Raw genomic sequence first — 20906 nt, 5'->3', positions numbered from 1 at the left:
TGCTTTTATCAAATATAGAAAACATTTTATTCAGATAAAATGTTGAGCAGCATAAAGTTCTATTTCCTTATCGAAACCGAAGTCCGGCGGAATTAATATTTCTGTCGTGAGAATTGATTTGCTATTCTATTTATACACTTGAAACATTTCACAGAATTTTTCTTTCTGCACTTAGACTGGTCCGTTAACAAGTAGACACCACAATCGAGTTTCTTGGCGTCCCTTGAAATTGAAAACAGCAATATCTAAATGAGGAGAGAATACATCTAACCCGGAACATAATGCACAATGCGTAAATACAGCTCTCGTCTTCAAATAAAAATTGAAGAATTGGCTTCAGCAACAATTATAATTTGGCAAATGCTTGGTTGACACTACTCGTAATTAAAAACACCAATATCTCAAGGCGGAAAGCACACACCCCCTCCTGAACCAAATTGCACCATACTAAAATTCCATTCTCGTCTTAAAAATAAGAGTTGAGGAATTTCCTATCTCAACAATAAATCGGTCAATGACGGTTTCACGCTGTTCAATGTTTATTTTAAACCCTTGCCAGGTTACGTTACAGTGTCTGTATCAGCAAGATCAAATAGCACGATCGAAAAGAGTTTGTTGACAGGCTTGTGTTCAGTAGGAGATTGAATTCACTGTTTCAAAGCTTGGTAGGCAATATAGGTGCAATTTATCTCAGACTGGCCATTGGTATTAAAATGACCTGTCTGACCCTCCCGCTGTTTCCTCCGACCCCGAAGTTGCAACAGATATGAGTTACGACTGTTACCATTTGTAGGATGCCTGATTTCTGTTCAGTTATAAGTGGCCGGAAAATCCCTGACGACTTTTTATAGCTAGTTGTCCCAAGCCACAAGTATCACCGAAAAACATCCAGCGTGTCTCTGGCGCGTGATTTCCGCAGTTTCGTATCAAATGATGGGAGTCTTTTAAAGTAATTAGCGATTGAATGGCGTTGACAAGGAACACTTCCGCCTGTGAAACCTCGGCCTTCAGTATTTGGGGAACGCGAAAATTATATTTTACATTTAATGAAAAAAAATATTCCGAAAGGACAATATATTTTTACATTTAGCTGACAATAAAACACTGTCAGGTATAAGACAATGTATTGGTCAATACGGTGGTTTCAATTGGGTTCGAACTCACAACGTACGGTATCTTGTCATTTATCAGTAATGTCCCAGTCTAAACGAACAGGAATGTTATATCTCAGCTGAAATTACAGAATTAAACCTGCTTCTAAAGCATATTGCCTCTTTTCTAAACAGCTGAATCTCCTCCAGCATTTACAAAATTTCCCAGATGTCAAATTATGTAAAATTGTCGACTTGTTTATGCTTGATTAGTGCGTGGATGCAAAGTCAAAGTCAACTCGAGTACAAACGTGCAGAATACCCACGTTACGTTGATTGAGGTTTAAACTGGTGATGATTTACTTTGATAGGTGAATAAATTATGCTTGAGAATGAAATGTTTTAAAATCACTTTCGAAAACTTTTTAGTTGATTTTTTGAACTGTGTTGTGAACCTGTCTGATACAATTTATGGAGCGAAATCATAAAAGGTCGATTTTCAATACAGAACGAAACATAACTCAAATGGCTGGTGAAGAATGCTCGCATGCAAGTCGTATTTCATATTATATTACCATGCCCTGCCTGTCGCATTTTGATTGGTCGAGCTGAACCACGTGACTGATCAAAAATACGCAGTAATGGTCTGTTTACATGCCCGTGAATATGAATAATAAGATTAACAACTCAAAGTATTTTAACTTTACAGCTAAAAAGTCAATCATAATCAATCACAAAATAAAATGGAGCACTTGTGGGCCAAGTTGAGATACTTTGTTTTCTGAAAATTTCTACGGATTTGCCAATTTTTTACAGCGCGCTTTCCTCTCGCCCTTGCCCATAAATAAACGTTAATGGTCAGCGCATCGTCCGTTATTTCTATATTTAATCATTAAATTTCTGATTTAATGATTATACAGTGTTCGGAGGTTTCAGCAATCGTTCGCAATGAGAGACCCAGTCAATGTCTGGCAACTTTACTCTTAAGTGATCTGAGGTAAAAAATATATTCATCTAGCTTCGTTTGCATTATGTTAACAAAGCCCAGCCGAGCAAAAGCACCAACACTCTGCTCTAGTAATCAAAATTCTACACGAAGATCATTAAATCAAAGTAAATGCGGAGAAAAATCAACAAAAATCAAAAGTAACAGTTATGATGTAGGTTACACACGAAAAACAAGATATATAAAATGTTTCTCCGAAAAATTTTATCATCTTCTATATTACGTGAGGACATTTTTCAAGAACGTATAACTCAGGCAATTTTAACGGAATGTTAGAAGAACTTGCAAGTGAGGTGGGCATCTTCAATTACACATCAGCCAATCAAGACACCGTCAATATTCAATCATACTGCATTATTGAAGCTCAGTCTGTGAATAGACCAAATCCTTAGTTAAGGCCATCGTCTGGGCTAATGTCGGTCAAAATGCTCAAAAAATCAAATTTTATTTTTTCCTTCATTGTCACCCTCGACATGTATACTTTCAAATAAGCTATATCATTCTTCAAAAAATATTAACTAAAATCGAGAAAAATCGCGTTTTTTTCCCACTGACCCCTGGTCAAATTTTATTTAGTCTAATTATATATTCAAAACAGGTAATCGCTATTTTGGTTGCCTAAAAACTTTGTTGAGTTATGGCATGTATGAAGTAGTGACCATTTGCTTGCTTATTGAAGCAGCTTTTTCAGAGGTAAAAATATGGCGTTGTGGAAATTGTGAGTTTGAGACTAATTGCAGTCTAAAAAAGCCAGATCAATGAGTAATCGGGAAGAAATTTGCAACAAATGATTCTGTTTTATATTTTGTGTGGATATTACTGTAAGGCATATGAAGATTTTCATTGAGGTATAGCAATTAAACCAGAAAAACAAACCATATTAGACGTTATGGTGTCCATATACATAACAAGTAAAGAATCTCACATGAATTTCATTATCATGCTGATTATAAAATCAATGTTTTTTGATAATTAACAGTTCATTTTTCACTTAGAAAGCAATTACAACCAGGCTTTTGTAAATAGAATTCTAACTGACAATTTAAACTTGTCCAATACACTATTTTGAGGTCGTAAACTTTGCATGAAGTATGAGTATCACCTTTATGTTGTAAACATTTCAATCCAATACTCCTAACAATTGTGCTTTCTACTGCATTCGTTTCTTGTGGCAGTAATAACTCTTGAAAGAATGGTTGAATGCAATGAAAATCAGCCAACATATGTGAAATTAAATACTTTACAAAATAAATCTCAAAAAACAAGGTCATCCAATCATGTCATAGTAGAAACTTGACGGAAAGTTGTGAAATTTATTAATTTTTCAATCTTACCGAGATGACTATGATTTAATTTATATTGACATCTTATACAGTCATAGATTTAGGTTCATATTGTAATACATATACATCTGAATGCTACAGAAAAATTCGGCTGTTGTATGACTTTTCGTTCAATAGATATCTTTGCCACAAATTTCCTCATATTTTTAACCCTGAAATTGTCGCCATGCCAACCGAATATCCGGTTTTCCCCCTGCACTGCATTTTACCATCTACTGCAACAAAAAGATGACAAACTCTGAAAACAAGGTACTACACGGTTAGTGTTTTAAAATAGCCCAGACAATAGCCTTAAGATGACACATAAATATTTGAAGAGTGAATGGTTAAGTAGATTTTTTCTTGAACTTTCACAATACGTGGTCAAGAAAGGATGAACAAGTAAACGCGTTTCTCCAACAAAAATAATTTTAGGTCAAGTTATAACATCCGGATCGACCAATCATTTTTCTTGTTCGTCAAAGGTCTCACGAAGCATGGTTGCATTTGCAAAATTAGGCGATAATTCAAATATACATAATTTTTTCTTTGTCCTGACATTGGCTACTCAAAATAAAGGCTTGTTACGACACAGAAGTGACTCCGGTAAACCAAGAGTTGACCTAGATCCCCGGGCCTAGATCAAACACTGTGTCCCCTCATTTCTAAACGTGCTTCGAATCCATATGCAAATATAGCTAGCTCCACTCTGTACACTCTTTAGCTAGACAGCCGCAAGGTCAGTCCCGAAGATACCATACAGCACGATAGTCATATGTTTTACCACCTAAAATTAAAAAGTTTCATTAAAGGTGGCGGTAAAGGCTAGAGCGTCAGTTATAAACTTCAATAAAACTATTAAAATATAAAAGTAGTCAACATTCTTTGTGGGATAAAAAAAAACTAGACATTTGGGGTCAAAGGCATTGCAGAGTTATAGCCTGTTGAAACGTCTAAAAAACTGACCAAATAAGAGGAAGTTTGGGAGTCCTTAGTGTATTAACTAAGGTAGAGGTCCCCTAGCTTTAAAAATGTTTGAAAAGGGAAAGTCATATTTTGCTGTTTTTCAGGAAAGTTTGACAAGGCAGTGCTTGCATTCAGAATGCGTGACTGCTATCGTAAATTCATTTTTAGATTTTTTGATTGTCAAAGAGGTGTCAAAAGTAAAAAGACTGCTCTATGACTTCAAAAGAGGGGTGCAAATATGGCTTGTTTTCAACATTTTGACAGAATAACAGTTTTCCTACATAATTTATGCCAATTAATCCAACCTTTGAAATGAGATATGGACACGGAATTTTTACAGCCTATTAACAAGGTTACAGACAAGATGAATATGGCACAATTGTCCTGTATTTGAAGTACCGCTACCTTAGGACGACGCTCTCTCTTCTCAAGTAAAATAAATTTCCAGCCTTGGCAATAGAAATCTATATAAAAATGTTACAGTAATTGAGATTTTCCGCTTGTGTATTTTTGCCTTTGATTGTCACATAATCATTCACGTGTAGATGACATAGCCAAAGTCATTAGTTTTGCTATAAGCATACAAATATGTCAGTGTGAAAGAAGTCTTTGATGATTTTACAGCCATATATGATTTTGATTCGATATAGAGTAAAATAAATAGTAATTTCGTGATACGAACTAAATACCTTTCAAGGTCCATGTGTCCCTTGGATACTCTATCTATACAAGAGTTAAGTCAAGTTGATACACTTGGTCCGGCAGAGCTCATGATCTTAAGCTAATCCCAATCCACTTTGTTCCCCAGTGGCTGAAGTAATGAGATATTCATGCCCTCCATTAATGACCATATCGCGCAAGGTTCCAAACACACAGTTAACTTAAGGTAGAACGCACCTCGGGGACAGACATTCGGACTCTCAAACTTTTACAATTCTCTTCTGATATACCACATGTGGGGGTTCATTTTAAAGCTCTTGCTGAAAGAAAACTTTTCCATGGCTTAGTTTTTCGAAATTCGAAATTTTTTATTTTTTCTCCATAGAGTTAACACAGGGATGGCGGCCATTTTGAATTTCAAATATCGAGAAATCACAAGTTATTTGTCTCTCTAGTACCAAAGTTTGCATGGTGACCCCTGATTTTTGTTCTTGCTTTAGTAAGAGAATGGTCGAAAGTTTCTATCAAATATAGAAAACATTTATTCAAATAAAATGTTGAGAGTATAAAGTTTTATTCCTTATCGAAACCGAAGTCCGGCAGAATTAATATTTCTTTCATGAGAATTGATTTGCTATTCCATTTATACCCTTGCAACATTTCACTGAAATTTTCTTCTTGCACGTACACTAGTCCGTTAAAGGGACAAAGTCAGCCATTTTTCATGAATTTTGTTTGATGCAATATGCTTCTTATATTGTTTGACATGTTGAAAGATACTGAATGAATGGCTGACCATGCATATATTCGACCCCGGTTTTAGACACGATACATGAAACAATCGCGAAAATGAATTAATGGTCATGACCATTAATTCATTTTTGCGATGGTTTCATTTAATTTGTCTAAAACCGGGGTCGAATATATGCATGGTCACCCATTCATTCAGTATCTTTCAACATGTCAAACAATATGAATAGTATCTTGCATCAAACAAAATTCATGAAAAATGGCCGACTTTTGTCCCTTTTACAAGTAGACACCACAATCGAGTGTCATGTCGTCACTTAAAATTGAAAACAGCAATATCTAAATGAGGAGAGAATACATCTCACCCAGAACATAATGCACAATGCGTAAATACAGCTTTCGTCTTCAAATAAAAATTGAAGAATTGGCTTCAGCAACAATTATAATTTGGCAAATGCTTGGTTGACACTACTCGTAATTAAAAACAGCAATATCTCAAGGCGGAAAGCACACATCCCGTCCAGAACCAAATTGCACCATACTAAAATTATATCCTCGTCTTAAAAATAAGAGTTGAGGAATTTGCTATCTCAACAATAAATCGGTCAATGACGGTTTCACGCTGTTCAATGTTTATTTTAAACCCTTGCCAGGTTACGTTACAGTGTCTGTATCAGCAAAATCAAATAGCACAATCGAAAAGAGTTTGTTGACAGGCTTGTGTTCAGTAGGAGATTGAATTCACTGTTTCAAAGCTTGGTAGGCAATATAGGTGCAATTTATCTCAGACTTGCCATTGGTAAATGACCAGTCTCACCCTCCAGCTGTTTCCTCCGACCCCGAAGTTGCAACAGATATGAGTTACGACTGTTACCATTTGTAGGATGCCTGATTCTGTTCAGTTATAAGTGGCCGGAAAATCCCTGACGACTTGTTGTAGCTAGTTGTCCCAAGCCACAGGTATCACCGAAAAATATCCAGCATGTCTCTGGCGCGTGATTTCCGCAGTTTCGTGTCAAATGATGGGAGTCTTTTAAAGTTAGCGATCGAATGGCGTTGACAAGGAACACTTCCGCCTCTGAAACCCCGGCCTTCAGTATTGTAGGAACGCGAAAATTATGTTTTACATTTAATGAAAAAAAATATTTCGCAAGGACAATACATTTTTACATTTAGTGACAATAAAAGATTGTCAGATATAAGACAATGTATTATTCAATACGGTGGTTCAACTGGGTTCGAACTCACAACGTACGGTATCCTGTCATTATCAGTAATGTCCCAGTTTAAACGAACAGGAATTGTATATCTCAGCTGAAATTACAGAATTAAACCTGCTTCTAAAGCATATTTCCTCTTTTCTAAACAGCTGAATCTCGTCTAGCATTTACAAAATTTCCCAAGTGTCAAATTATGTAAAATTGTCGACTTGTTTATGTTTGATTATTGAGTGAATGCTCAGTCAAAGTCAACTCGAGTACAAACGTGCAGAATACCAACGTTACGTTGATTGAGGTTTAAACTGGTGGTGATTTACTTTGATAGGTGAATAAATTATGCTTGAGAATGAAATGTTTTAAAAATCACTTTCGGAAATTTTTTAGAACCTTTGAACTGTGTTGTGAACTTGTCTGATATAATTTATGAAGCGAAAAGATAAAAGGTCGATTTTCGATACCAAGTGGAACATAAACAATCTGAATATAACATAACTCAAATGGCTGGTGAAAATGCACGCATGCAAGTCGTATTTCATAGTAAATCACTAAATTTCTGATTTAATGATTGTACATTGTTCGGTGGTTCAGCAGTCATTCTAAATGAACGACCCAGTCAATGTCTTGCAACAGTCTTGCAACACTGAAGTGATCTGAGGTAAAAAAACACTCTGCTCTAGTAATCAAACTTCTACATAAAGTAGATCAATAAATCAAAGTCAATACACGTAGAAAGTCTAAAAAAATAAAAAAGTAACAGTTATGATGTAGGTTACAGATGAAGAACAAGATATTCATATCAATTTTATCCGAAAACTTTTATCAGCTGCTACATAACGTGAGGGCATTATTTCAAGAACGTTGAAGTTAGGCAATTTTTACGGATTGTTAGAAGAACTTGCCAGTGAGGTGGGCATCTTCAATTACACATCAGTTAGTCGGACACCGTCAATATTCAATCATATTGCATTATTGAAGCTCAGTCTGTGAATAGACCAAATCCTGGGCTAAGAGATCGCTTACTTGAAACCAATAGTGACATTCTAAAAATTGGATGACTGATGTTCATGCTAGTGGTCTTCACTTTCGCAGAATACGAATAAAATCGACCTGTGGCCAACTTTATGTACACGACAAGTAGCCACGCTTGCCGTGCGAATTGAGACGAAACGACAAATCCATAGTCAGTTTACATTACGTGAATTCGAAAGTCAGGAATTGCCGCTGAAATATTACATTGCAAATGACGAAGAAGAAATTCGCATCGAATAAGTAATTACACCGAAAGTAATGAACAAATTTGCAAGGTATAAAAACAGTTCACCTCCTTTCTACAAAAAATTTAACATCAGCCGGTCAAGACACCGTCAATATTCAATCATACAGCATTATTGAAGCACAGTCTGTGAATAGACCAACTCATTAGATAAGATAACAACATGGATATTTGAAGAGTGAATGGGTTAAGTAGATTTTTTTTCTTGAACTTTCACAATTCGTGGTCAAGAAAGGATGAACGAGTAAAGCGCGTTTCTCCAACAAAAATAATTTCAGGTCAAGTTATAACATCCGGATCGACCAATCATTTTTTCTTGTTTGTCAAAGGTCTCACGGAGCATGGTTGCATATGCAAAATTAGGCGATAATTCAAATGTACATAAATCTTTCTATGTCCTGACATTGGATACTCAAAATAAAGGTTGTTACTACCCAGAAGTGACTCCGGTAAACCAAGAGTTGATCTAAAACAAACACTGTGTCACCTCATTTCTAAACGTGCTTCGATATGCAAATATGGCTAGTACCACTGTACACTCTTTAGCTAGACAGCCGCAAGGTCAGTCCCGTACGTACCGTTCAGCATGACTAGTCATATCTTTTGCCACCTAAAATTAAAAAGTTGCATATTGATATATTGGAGACGACGCTCTCTCCTCACGTCAAATAAATTTCCAGCCTTGGCAATAGAAGCCTATCTAAAATGTTATAGTAATTGAGATTTCTTGTTTGAGTGTATTTTTGCATTTGATTGTCACATCATCATTCAAATGTAGAGGACATTGCCAAAGTCATTAGTTTTGCTATAAACATACAATTATGTCAGTGTGAAAGAATCCTTGATGATTTTACAGCCATATATGATTTTGATTCGATGTAAAGTAAAATAAATAGCAATTTCGTGATAAGAACTCAATACCTTTCAAGGTCCATGTGTCCCTTTGAAAATCTATCAGGGGCCAAAATCTGACACCTAATTAAAAAGGCTGAACCAGGGTAGTAGTAAAAGACTGCCGAGTTGCGGCTTTTTGCCTCACATAGACTCTCCAAGAAACACTGCAAGAATCTGTGATGTTTAGTGGGTACAAGCTTAAGTCAAGCTGATAGACTTGGTCCGGCAGAACCAATCCCAATTCATTTTCTTCGCCAGTGGCTGAAGTAATGGGATATGCATTCCCTCCATACGGTTAATGACCATATCGCGCAAGGTCCCAAACACACAGTCAACTTAACCAAAAACCAACTCGACCAAAATCAACACAGTCAAGATCAGCTCTGACTGGGACTAAATTGAACAAAGGCCATCACTAACCATACAAATTTGTCCAACATGTCTGTCAGAAAGTAAATCGGTCATTTGTGACTGAAATAGGGGCAGATTAGGCCTTATTTCATTTTTATTCAAACGACAACGTCGTTATATTCCACATCATAGCCAGCATACACACTGGTAAAGACTTACTTTAACGCTGATAATCTTCTAGCTTCGATGATGACTGGTTTTGCTTACTACCTACCATACTGAATAAGAGACTGAGGTGGAAATTAAAATTAAGTTTATTTATGATTTCCCCATGATGTTCTTCTGGCCTGTTTCTTTCTGTGTCTTACCTTGACGAGCGTCGTTTGTGTGTCTTAGGGTACTGCCTTATTATGGCATTTGCAGAATCTATATTACTCAAAGTCAATGTAATGTTCACAAGGATGGCCAAAAGTGGTGGTACGTGCTATGACGGTACGGAAGTGTAATGTCTACACTACAGTTTTACTGTGTCCAAGATTTTGCCTCCAAAAAAACTCACTGAACATCGTTTGTCAGTTAAACCAATCACATTCGATGTACCATACGTCACGCGATGCCTGTTCCAGGGACCGTGTGGTAATACTAAATGTCAAGCCATTCACCACAATCATGCACAATTGTAAATCGGAACCTGTGACGACATGTTTGTCACTGCAGAATGTTTGTCTCCCAATAAAATGCTGGCAACGTTCCAGGTGATTGAATACAACACAGAGCTCGTTGTATGAAATCATGTCAGACGATACAGTTTTCACACGTTTTGATCACTTAATGTAGTATGCATCTCAGAAGTGAAAGATTTAAACTTTTGCGAAAACTTTTCTCAGGGAGTCTTTCAACCATTTTGTCGAAAGCAAGAACAAAACCGGGGGTTACCGTGCAAAGTTGAGCACTAGAGAAACAAATTACCCAAGATTTACTGGTATTTGAAATTCAAAATGGCCGCCATCCCTGTACTAACTCTATGGAGTATAATTATTTTTTCCAGTTTTCGAAACACTAAGACGGTGAAAAGTTTTCTCACACCAAGTGCTTTAAAATGAACCCCCAAAAATATGAAATCAGAAAAGAAATGTAAAAGTTTTAGAGTCAAATTATGTGTCCCCGAGGTGCATTCTACCCAGATGTTTTTGCGAACAGCTATTCACAGTTTCTTGTACAAAATATTTTGATACTGTGATATATGTTGACAAATATATATTTAATATCGTCCTCTTGACACTTATCAGTCATACATACATACATACATCAACGCAAACAACTCATTGAGATCAACCCTTACCATTACGACTTCATTCAACTCCTTGATTACTATGTTCATCTAGTTTGAGATGGACAATATCCCTTCGGTTATCAAGGTGTGCACATTTAGATATTAACAAAAAACACACACTTAAAAATCTGATTTCAGGTTATTCCAAACTGTATTGAGCTCTGGGTGAGCCACTATGCACTGTAATTTGATGCTAATAGTGGAGTAAGGGTTTCTCATTGGACAAACGCCTGACTTAAATATTTAAGTACTATTCTAATATTCTAATAGTAACTTTTTGTCAATCTACACAATACATGTTGGTGTGACATAATTCATTTCTATTATATTTATAAAAATACCTTTATTTATGTCATAACCACGATGATCAAGAAAACGCATAAGATAGAAGGCTCGATGGAAGATTTCAGTGAAGCGTAAAATAAAATTTAAATTTAAACGATTATTCTATCATTCGAACAAGAAAGAAATGGCTTAGAGGAATCAAATGAAGTATTCCTGCAAGCTATTATTAATTCTATTGAACAAAAATATCAAAAGTAAAACTGAAACAGTGTTTCTAAAATTTAATATTTAATGCCATTAGCTGTATTGTGAAATTATGTATGTTGACGGTTATGTGTAGGTCTTCACGGACGTGTCTAAATTATCGCATAATCAAAAATATTATTAGTAGTTCAATCAAAGTACAGAGCAATACACGTAAAATCCATGCCTTTTATAGAATGGTCTATATCTATATATCACACTGACTTTAATCTCGATCAACGTACCATTCCTAAACATAGAAACTTCGATCATTTAATTGGTTAGAATACAACATACCTTCAACACTGGCTGTTCACACGACTTAAATGGTTCCAAGTTTTCCTTGCAGTTCAGAATTATATCTTGGGTTCGGTGTACCAAGCTTTGTTCTGGTTTATTTTGTCTGCATATATTGGTGATAATCCAGAACTCGATGACTACAACGTTATCACTGATAGTGTCCAAACGTATTGGCAGTCGCCTCGCTTGTGAAACAGGTCTGAACTCTGGTACTCAGCAAACACAGTATTTATGTGTCAGTGTGGTCATATTATTTATTAACTGTTCTTTTATCCTATGTGAGGGCACGCTTCGAAATGACGCCCTCTTTCTTGTTTTAAATTTTGTAAATATTCTTTCGGATTTTACCTGTACACCTGTAGCAACTCACTTTGTAGGGAAGTTGACTTCTGAAATATTCGGCTACATTTCGAACCCTAACCTCACAACAATCTGTGAGTGACCTTTTTATCGCAAAGAGGTTACAGGAAAGTCTCACTACCATTTTATTGTTTCCATTTTGATGTCTGATCATTTTCTCTCTTCACTGAAGTCATTTGTGATAGTGACTCTGCAAGATGATCTCTGCGACGCAACTATTCAAATGTCGCCATGATAAAATTTCCTGGTTCGAAACGCCACAGGTCGTTGTATTGTCTATACTAAGGGTGTAATAATGAATATTAATGAGCTAAAGTACATGACAAAATCAAGTTATTCTTGAAAAAATGGGAAAATTCAAGAAACCGTGACTTCACATTCGAACAATATGCATGTATTAACATCGGAAGGTAAACAGCTACATCACAACTCTAATACTTTCAATGCTCCAGATTACTGTAAAATTCTAAATAACTCTCTCTCTCTCTCTCTCTCTCTCTCTCTCTCTCTCTCTCTCTCTCTCTCTCTCTCTCTCTCTCTCTCTCTCTCTCTCTCTCTCTGTTTTAGTTAAACACTACAATAGCTTAGAGCAAATTTTGAAATAGCATTATGAATAACAGTATTTTACATTCATTATCAAAATGTTTATATTGTCAGAAACAAAGAAATACAATTTGAGAAGCAATTTGAGTGAAAGTTTGTTGTCTTCCAGACAATTAGTGCAATTCTTGATAAAAGATGCACACTAGTATTTTAACATATCAACATAACGTAGGCAGCAAACGTAAAATGTAATCTGTTCTGTATAGAACACAAATATGAAAATATCAAAAGTTAGGCCTACAGCGGTTGTACAGCGGTTGTTCTTTTATAGTACAAAGTATTCGCCATGCCATAGGCCGTATTCTGTCTATACGATCGCCAGTTTTTCGACATCTCCGTCAAAGAATAGCATTTAAAGGCCATTATTTGTAACTTTTGACCATTTTTATCTCGGAAAATTCCATGTTGGAGGCTCATATTTGTTGCAAAATGTTGTTTTACGAAGAAACAAACATGATTAGTGATGTTATACCCACATAAAACTGCTAATTTTTGTTCAAACGTGTTGCCCTTCCTAGCTCGTCTGTTGACGTCTGGCATGCTCAGCGTGCCGGGGAGAACACGATCACGCGAGATGTACAAGTTCACGTTTATTGCGGCCCGGGATCATAACAACATTGCGTCGTGGATTGCCAGACATCTTGCTACGCAACGTGCTCGGACAATGGACTACGACGTAAGTATGGGCATAAGTAATGAATATTCATTTTGAAATTGCTGTAAATGGCTCGCGCAGGTGCAGAAGAATGCCTACCTTGCAATCCGCGTGTCAACAGAGTTTGTATTTCTGTCCGGACAAAAATTGAAATTTTCGTTGTAAAATCACATGTTATTTAGTTGTAGGGCACGTAATGTTTCCGAATAATATGCGATTCTCTGTTATTTGACAGGCTATTCAACATGAGCCAGTGATCATTTCAATCAAAACTAACGGAAAAATCGCCAGAAGATACAGCTAATGGAAGCTTAACGTACATAGATGGTAAATATGTCGAAAAGTCGGTCTGTTTTGCTCAGCAAAACTAGAGAAGAAGTTACGCCTAACAGGGTCGTCTGCGGCCGCGGCAGCCTACGCAAACTGTCACTGTGAGTCAGCTCAATCAGGGCTAATGTGCAGCACTGAATAAGATCTGACCCAATTGGGTAGCTGAATCTTACCAATATAATGAAAACAATACAAATAGACTCCCTAAGTGGCTGTAAATAGTGAAAATGGACCAATCAGAGAAAGAGCTTATTCAAGCTGCACATCAGCAGCTCAGTCACTGAGTTCTGATAGCGTAATTGGTCTTAGCGCCCCCTTGCGGCAGTCACTTAGTTCTGATAGCGTAATAGTCTGGTTCCCTGACCCATTTCCCCGGTAGAGGGCGTGGGGAAATATAGGGTCAGGTACCGGGTAGCCATCTTGAACAGAATTTTGTTCAAGATGGCGGAGGTTAGTCACCTGACAGAACATGCTACAATAAATATGGCTGCTACCATGAAAACGCCGGTGAAAATTCGACTAGATCAGAATTATGTTCGAACACTGGTATCCGAACCAAAAACATTAGCACACGAGACGGGACACATAAACTGAAAGGATTAATCCAGAAGTACGGGGAAATAGAGGTGATTGAAGGCTTGCTGTGATATCGCAGTAGTACTTGTGGCGTGTATCGAACGCCCTAGGGTCATTGAGGTCACCGCCGACTGTGGCGTGACCCCAATGACCAGAGCACGTTCGATACACGCCACAAGTACTGCTGCGATATCACAGCTAATTGGAAGCAAACTTTGTTGGAACTGTGAACGACGATTGATTTCGATGGATAGAATGGTGTCCGAATTTCGTGAAAAATGCCAGGCATCATGTGGACGTTCTAAAAGTATCAAGAGGTGTGCTAAATCACAGTGGCTAAATCATGGAGGTAAAAAGTCTTTCTTTCTACCTCCACGGCTTTGAGGTACAAACAAGAAGTTGGTGTCAAGTGAACCTGAAAGTGCGAAACCCAAGAAACACGAGAAAAAGTTACAAGTGTTACTTTCATCCAATCACAGCTTGTTTTATTTTAACCCAATAGCGTCCATGTTTACATTAGCAGGTACCTGACCCTATATTTCCCCACGCCCTCTACCGGGGAAATGGGTCAGGGAACCAGTAATTGGTCTTAGCGCCCCCTTGCGGCAGTATGCAAAACTGATACTGGATACTGGTCTGTTCAATTCAAACATGGCAGTCTGTCTGAATGGCACAGTTGTGTCCTCTTCGTGAAAATTCCCGTAAACTGCGGAAACCATTCCCGATTTCAGGAAATCCTAGGATTGTAAGAGTCGCTAAAGGCATCGGAATAACAAGGTACGTTTCTGCACACATGTCTGTGAAAATCGTCATTTTTTGACAAGTTTTACCAACACAATGCAACACTGTGTTAGCGCACTTCTACGCCTTTGCGCCCACGGCGTGAGATCTGTCATGGGCAGAATTTTCTGAACTTCAAAAATGTTCAGATGTCAATCAGTTTTGCATTAAAGTTCAGTGTTTATTGGTAGATATGAATGAAAACTTATCTTCTGATCCAAAATCTAGCTGAAATAATCAAAATTGCTCAAATTTCCAATAAAATTCAATCACTACAGTCTGTCGGTTGCATTGTGTTGTGTAAAATTCGTCTGGAAAGTTGTAGATTTTCACCAGAAACATACCTGCAGACTTGACATGTTATATTGTCATGTCTGCTTCTATGTATGTTTCTGTACACTCATGCACATATCTGTGAAAGTCAAAAATTATTGTGACAAATATTTCACAATAAAATTGCAAAAGGCTGCTGATAGAAAAATCAGAAAATACTCAATTTTCCATAAATATTGGGTGAATTGCAATCTGATTAAAATCAGATGTAGAGTAAGGCAACATCTATACTTACGCGGTATTGTCTTGCTGTCACCTCTCAACAACAAGAGAATACTGTGTAAGTATAGACGTCGCCGTACTCTACATATGATTTTCATCAGATTGGGTGAATTGGTCTGTCCAAGATGCCAAATTAATGTTTGATCCAAAAGTATAAAATATGCAAAGTACTTTCAAAAATACACATTTACAGCCTGCCAGTTGCAATGAGTTGTGTAAAATTTGTCAGAAAATTTGTAGATTTTCACCAGAGATATCCCTGCGGAGTTGACATGATGTGGTGTCATGTCTGCTTATATGTACAGTAGTTTAACACAGTGTGACTGTGTTACAACTAATCTGTATGGATTATCCTTACACAGTGCAATGTACCAGGGTCCCTCTAACTGACCTTCACCTTCATAGCTGAGAAATTCACCATCACAATTGAAGTGAACCACTCTATGCCCCCAGTAAGCACAAACATATACGCCATCTTGTTGGTGATCAAAACACAAACCCAATGGTCCCTCTAAGTGTCCCTTGCCAATGTCTCTTATACTTTGCATCTGGTGATTCAAAACATGAACACATTTCCTGTCAAAATCTGATACAAAAATACATTTCTTATTCACAATCAGATCATAGGGTTTAATGACTTGTCCTTCTTCAGTTCTTGCAATGTGTTCACCAGATTTATTATATTTTCTCACATATCCTTTGTAGTCACCAATGAATATAAAACCATCAGGACTCAAGCAGATACCTCTTGGCTTTATTCCTTCTTTGCGTCCAAAACAGTTTAAAATCTTGCTTTGTCCAGAACTCACCACAACTTGGCCATTCCCTCGGTCACTCATAAAGTATTGGTCATTGTCTTCATCCACTGTGACATTCCATGGTTTAAATGACTTTGGGAATGCATAGAAGTGTAAGATGAGATCACAGCAGAGTTGGATTGGATCAATAACCTGAACTCTATGATTGTTTACATCACATATAACCCATTGACCGTTCTTCTTGATGTATATTCCTCTGGCCCAATCAACTTGTCCTGGCATTGATCCAGACCCAAACACTTCAAGGATACTCCCCTTGACCGGATAGCCTAGGGAAAACAAAAACATAAACAAAGGTCAAAGGTCAAATTGCAAACTACAATTTCTATGAAGTGAAACATTTTCAGATCTCACAAATTTTGACTGAATGCAAACTTCTTTGGTTTACACAAACACATAGAACATTTTAAGGAACAACTTCCTTACATTGTTATGTAACTCACGTGTTTCCATGGCGACGTATTTGCATTTTATTGATGGAAATGTGATTTTCAGTCCATAAGGTAAGTAAGTGTATTGCTGATTAGCTCATGTTTTACCAATTGTTATGATGTGTTTTGACCTCAATCACAAATACATGTTGATGTAACTCACATGTTTCCATGGCAACATATTTGCATTTTATTGATAATATTGTGACTTTCAGTCCATAAGGTAAGTCATTGTCTGATCAGCTCATGTTTTATAGAGAGAGTTGCCATGTTGTAAACAGTTTTTTGTTGTATTTGACCTAAATCACAGATACATACAATGTGTTTTTTCATTTGTTTATTTGTTTCTTTGTTTGTTTACCATTTTTATGAATGCTGTCAAATGTTTTTCAACATTCTCCTCACTTTTATTTCTGGTTTTGTGTTATCTGTTTCCCCAAGTTTTCTCACTAAAATTTCCCTGACCTGCCAAATTTGTCTCTCTCTAAACCTTTTTCACTTGTCAGTTTTCAAAAACTTGCAGTAACTGTTTTGTTTATGCCATAGTTTTATTTTGTTTTTTGTTCCCAAGTTCTTCTCAATATTTATCAAGGTGTGTGTATTTTGCCCTAATGTGCACATATTTGTCAATTTTGTTTTTGCAAATATTGTTTTTGTAAATTTTTGTCTTTTTATCTGTGATCCTAAATTTATAGAAATAATCTGTGCTTCAAATGTCTGCTTGTTTTTGTTGTTTGTTGTCAGCCATTCTGAAATTTAGCTTTGTTTTCTATGTTCTGTCTTCTACAAGTTGTTTTGTATTTACATGGTATCTACCGTATGTAACTGAATAATTGTATTGCTGATTAGCTTATGTCTAAGCATAGTTGCCATGTTGTAAATTGTTTTGTTGTTTTGATGTCAATCTTAGATACATGCAGTGTTTTTTTGTTCGTTTGCTGTTGTTTCTACTTTGACAAATTTTTGTTTTAGTTTTACTCCCCAAATTGTATTCTTGATTTTCTATATTTTTTCCCCGATGCTCTCATCCAAATTTGCCTGACCTGCCAATCTGTGTCTTTCTGTTTCATATTTGAAATACCTTGCTTCACAAAGTTCTCATGATATAGTTTTTTTAGTTTTTTTTGTTTTTAAGTTTTTGTCATAAATTAAAGCCCCAGTATTTGTAACTTTTAACCTTTTTTATTTTCGAAATTACATGTTATTCTCTTACATCCATCGTGAAATGTTGTTCAGTAAAGAAATAAGCCAAATTTGTGCTCCTGTAGCGACATACAAACGCTAAATATTGCCCGATTGAGTTGGATTGCCGCGCGGGTTTGTTGACAACTTGTAGGCTGTGCACGTGACCGAGAACGCCAATACTGATGACATCATCGAGCCTGCAACATTCCTGGGGCCTTGCCATGCCACGCCACACTGCCTGTAATCGCCCATGGTCGTCGGCTGAATTACCTGCGAATGGTTTTATTAGCTCACATTTGGTTTTACCAATGTGAGTTTATTGTATAGGCTGAAGTTGATGGCGTCTGTATGTATGTGTGTATGTATGTATGTATGTATGTATGTATATACGTACAGTATGTCCGTCAACATCAAAAACATGCAAACCGCTGCACGTTTCAGCTTGGTATTTGGTTTGTGGATGCATCCTGGGCTATAGATGGGATTTTGTTCAAATGAAGTCTGCATTGCCAAAATTATGCAAATGAGCTTACAAAATGTATAAATGGTTAAGAATTAATAACTCAAGAACCGCTTTTTTGATTGCTTTGAAAATTTGTGTGCAAGTACCTCAGGTAAACCTTATACAGTTTTATGAATATTGTGAAGATGTCCTTAATTGTGTATTTTTGCTGAATTTTTTGGTGATTTTTCTCATTTTCAGTAAAAATTCTTCTTCTCTGAAACCGCCGGCCCAATCGCTCTCAAATTTGGGTTGTCTCTTTGCAAGGGTGTTACTCTTCTAATTTGTTGAAATTATGACAAAATTGGGAAAATTACTATTTTAAGCAATTTTGTCATTTTTGGTCAAAAAATCTTAGACAGTATTTCCCTTTTAAAACCCCTGGACAGACAGCTTTCATATCTGGTACACAGACGTACAGAGATGACAATAGTTAGATATGTGGAAATTGTCCTGAAATATAAAAAAATGTATTTTTAAGACAATATTGTCATTTTTGGTCAAGAAAACTTTATTTCAACAATGTTTGATAGCTTTGTAATTTGGTATAAAGTCCCTTGTTTGATAGCTTTGTAATTTGGTATAAAGTCCCGAAAGATGTTATTAGATAAATTTTCAGTGTTGGGAAACCCCAAAATTTGTATATTTTAGGTACTTTTCTCAGTTTGTGACCTTAAATGACCTATACTAACCCAGGATATGTTGTGAGACAATTTTGAAGGCTGTAAACATAATTTTGTCATATTTGATACCAATTTGTAGGAAAATTTGATCCAGAAAACAAAGCTGAGGTGATTTTTTTCATTTTGGACCAATTTTTGCAACTTTTCTATGTAAGACATACAAAAACTGATGAGAAATTTGGATCCAGGATAATTCCAAATGTTGTAATCACCAACCCACAGTGGAAGGCATTTCACTATCTGTAACTAACTTAAGTGCTGTTTACATTAGAATGATATCACTCATGGCATTAATTAAAAATCTCCAAGGTTGTAAATGTACTTCCTGTCATTTGGTCTTATGTAATACCAAGGGGTGGAACATTTGATATGCAGGAGGGGGTAGGGTTTAGAAGATCAATGATGTAGCATTACTTTTTTACCAGATCCCTTGTGCATTTTGTGCCCACTCCCACCTTTTCTTTTTATCAAGCCTTCTCTGTTTTTTGTTGTTGACATTTGCTTATGTATTTAGGATCTGCTTCTCCCATTGCTATAGAAGTTGATATGCATGTTCCTAAAGATGATCTCCAGTACCTAAGTTGGAGACCTTATTTGCTTTTGTCATTCTTGTTTTTCCTGGTTTAAATATTTCTCGAATGGACCAATTCAAACCGAATGTGAGCACATAGTGTCCTTGACGGTATGTTTTAAATATTTCCTGAATGGACCAATTCAAACCGAATGTGAGCACATAGTGTCCTTGACGGTATGTTTTAAATATTTCTTGAATGGACCAATTCAAACCGAATGTGAGCACATAGTGTCCTTGACGGTATTTTTTGTTCTTCTCTGTTCAAATACGTACTGCTACTGTGTTTCAGAGGATACAGAACTTTGGCAGAGGAGACTGATATTCTATTCTGGTATTGTGTGCGTTATATACGGATTATTCAAACTGCAGTCGGTAGTGCACCGATGCGCACCCTGCAGTTGGTCACTCAGAACTCCGGGTACCGATGTAAAATCAAAACGACACTTGGCTCACTTCTGTAGGCAAATAGCTATCAAAATTGAGTAACTTGAAGTAATAAATTGCTTTAGCGGCAAGGTGATTGCAAAATCGAAGCAACATAGTTTGGGAATGTATGGTAGGCTGTCGAATGCAGTGAACGCGATGGCCTTTGGCAGCAAGTAAGGGAACCGTCAGTATTTATGATCTGGGGGTCATTCAAAAATTGAAAACTAATAAGGGGGTGCTCAAAATGTTTTTTCCTTGTCTTACTCTGTCCTCTCTGACATAATGATTAGATGATAATATATATTTTACTCTGATACATATTATATAAAAAGAAAATAAATACTTTAACAGAACAAATAAATATCAACCAGATGAAGTAAGGCAAAAAACTACATGTAGCTGCTACTACCAGCAATACTTATTATGAAAGAGAAGATAGTGACGATGAAAATGATACCGTTGTTCATGTACTCAATGGCACCAGCGACAGTAAAGATGAGGATCGACAGTGGTGATGATGATGTCACACAGTAGTTTTCTGCAGTCGTTACCAGAGGTGGAAGGAGAGGCTGGGTCATGGAGAAATGTTCTCGACAGATATCACTAAAAGTGCACAGCATCTAGGACAAAACTGCACAGTTGTGAATTCATCCTTTATATTATCATAGAAATGTATATTTTAATTGACTTGAGTTCAACAACCATTTGGACATTTAACCATACCATAATGACAT

The 20906-nt window shown here is 36.6% G+C and overlaps 2 protein-coding genes across 2 annotated transcripts in view; both read right to left on the bottom strand.

Annotated features, from left to right (window-relative positions):
- Nucleotides 1-11893, bottom strand: part of LOC139130239 (uncharacterized) — a 33572-nt gene extending 21679 nt beyond the window's left edge. The window contains exon 1 of the mRNA XM_070695989.1: nt 11692-11893. The gene's annotated coding sequence lies outside the window, so the exon portion shown is untranslated. The remainder of the gene's footprint in view (nt 1-11691) is intronic.
- LOC139129691 (uncharacterized) overlaps nt 1-20906 on the bottom strand; it is a 157554-nt gene that overhangs the window by 69507 nt on the left and 67141 nt on the right. The window lies entirely within an intron of this gene.

Source organism: Ptychodera flava, chromosome 3 (genome assembly GCF_041260155.1).
Source record: "Ptychodera flava strain L36383 chromosome 3, AS_Pfla_20210202, whole genome shotgun sequence".
NCBI classification, from domain to species: domain Eukaryota; kingdom Metazoa; phylum Hemichordata; class Enteropneusta; family Ptychoderidae; genus Ptychodera; species Ptychodera flava.
Note: the sequence above shows the minus strand (reverse complement) of the source record. Positions and strands in the feature narration are given on the sequence as shown.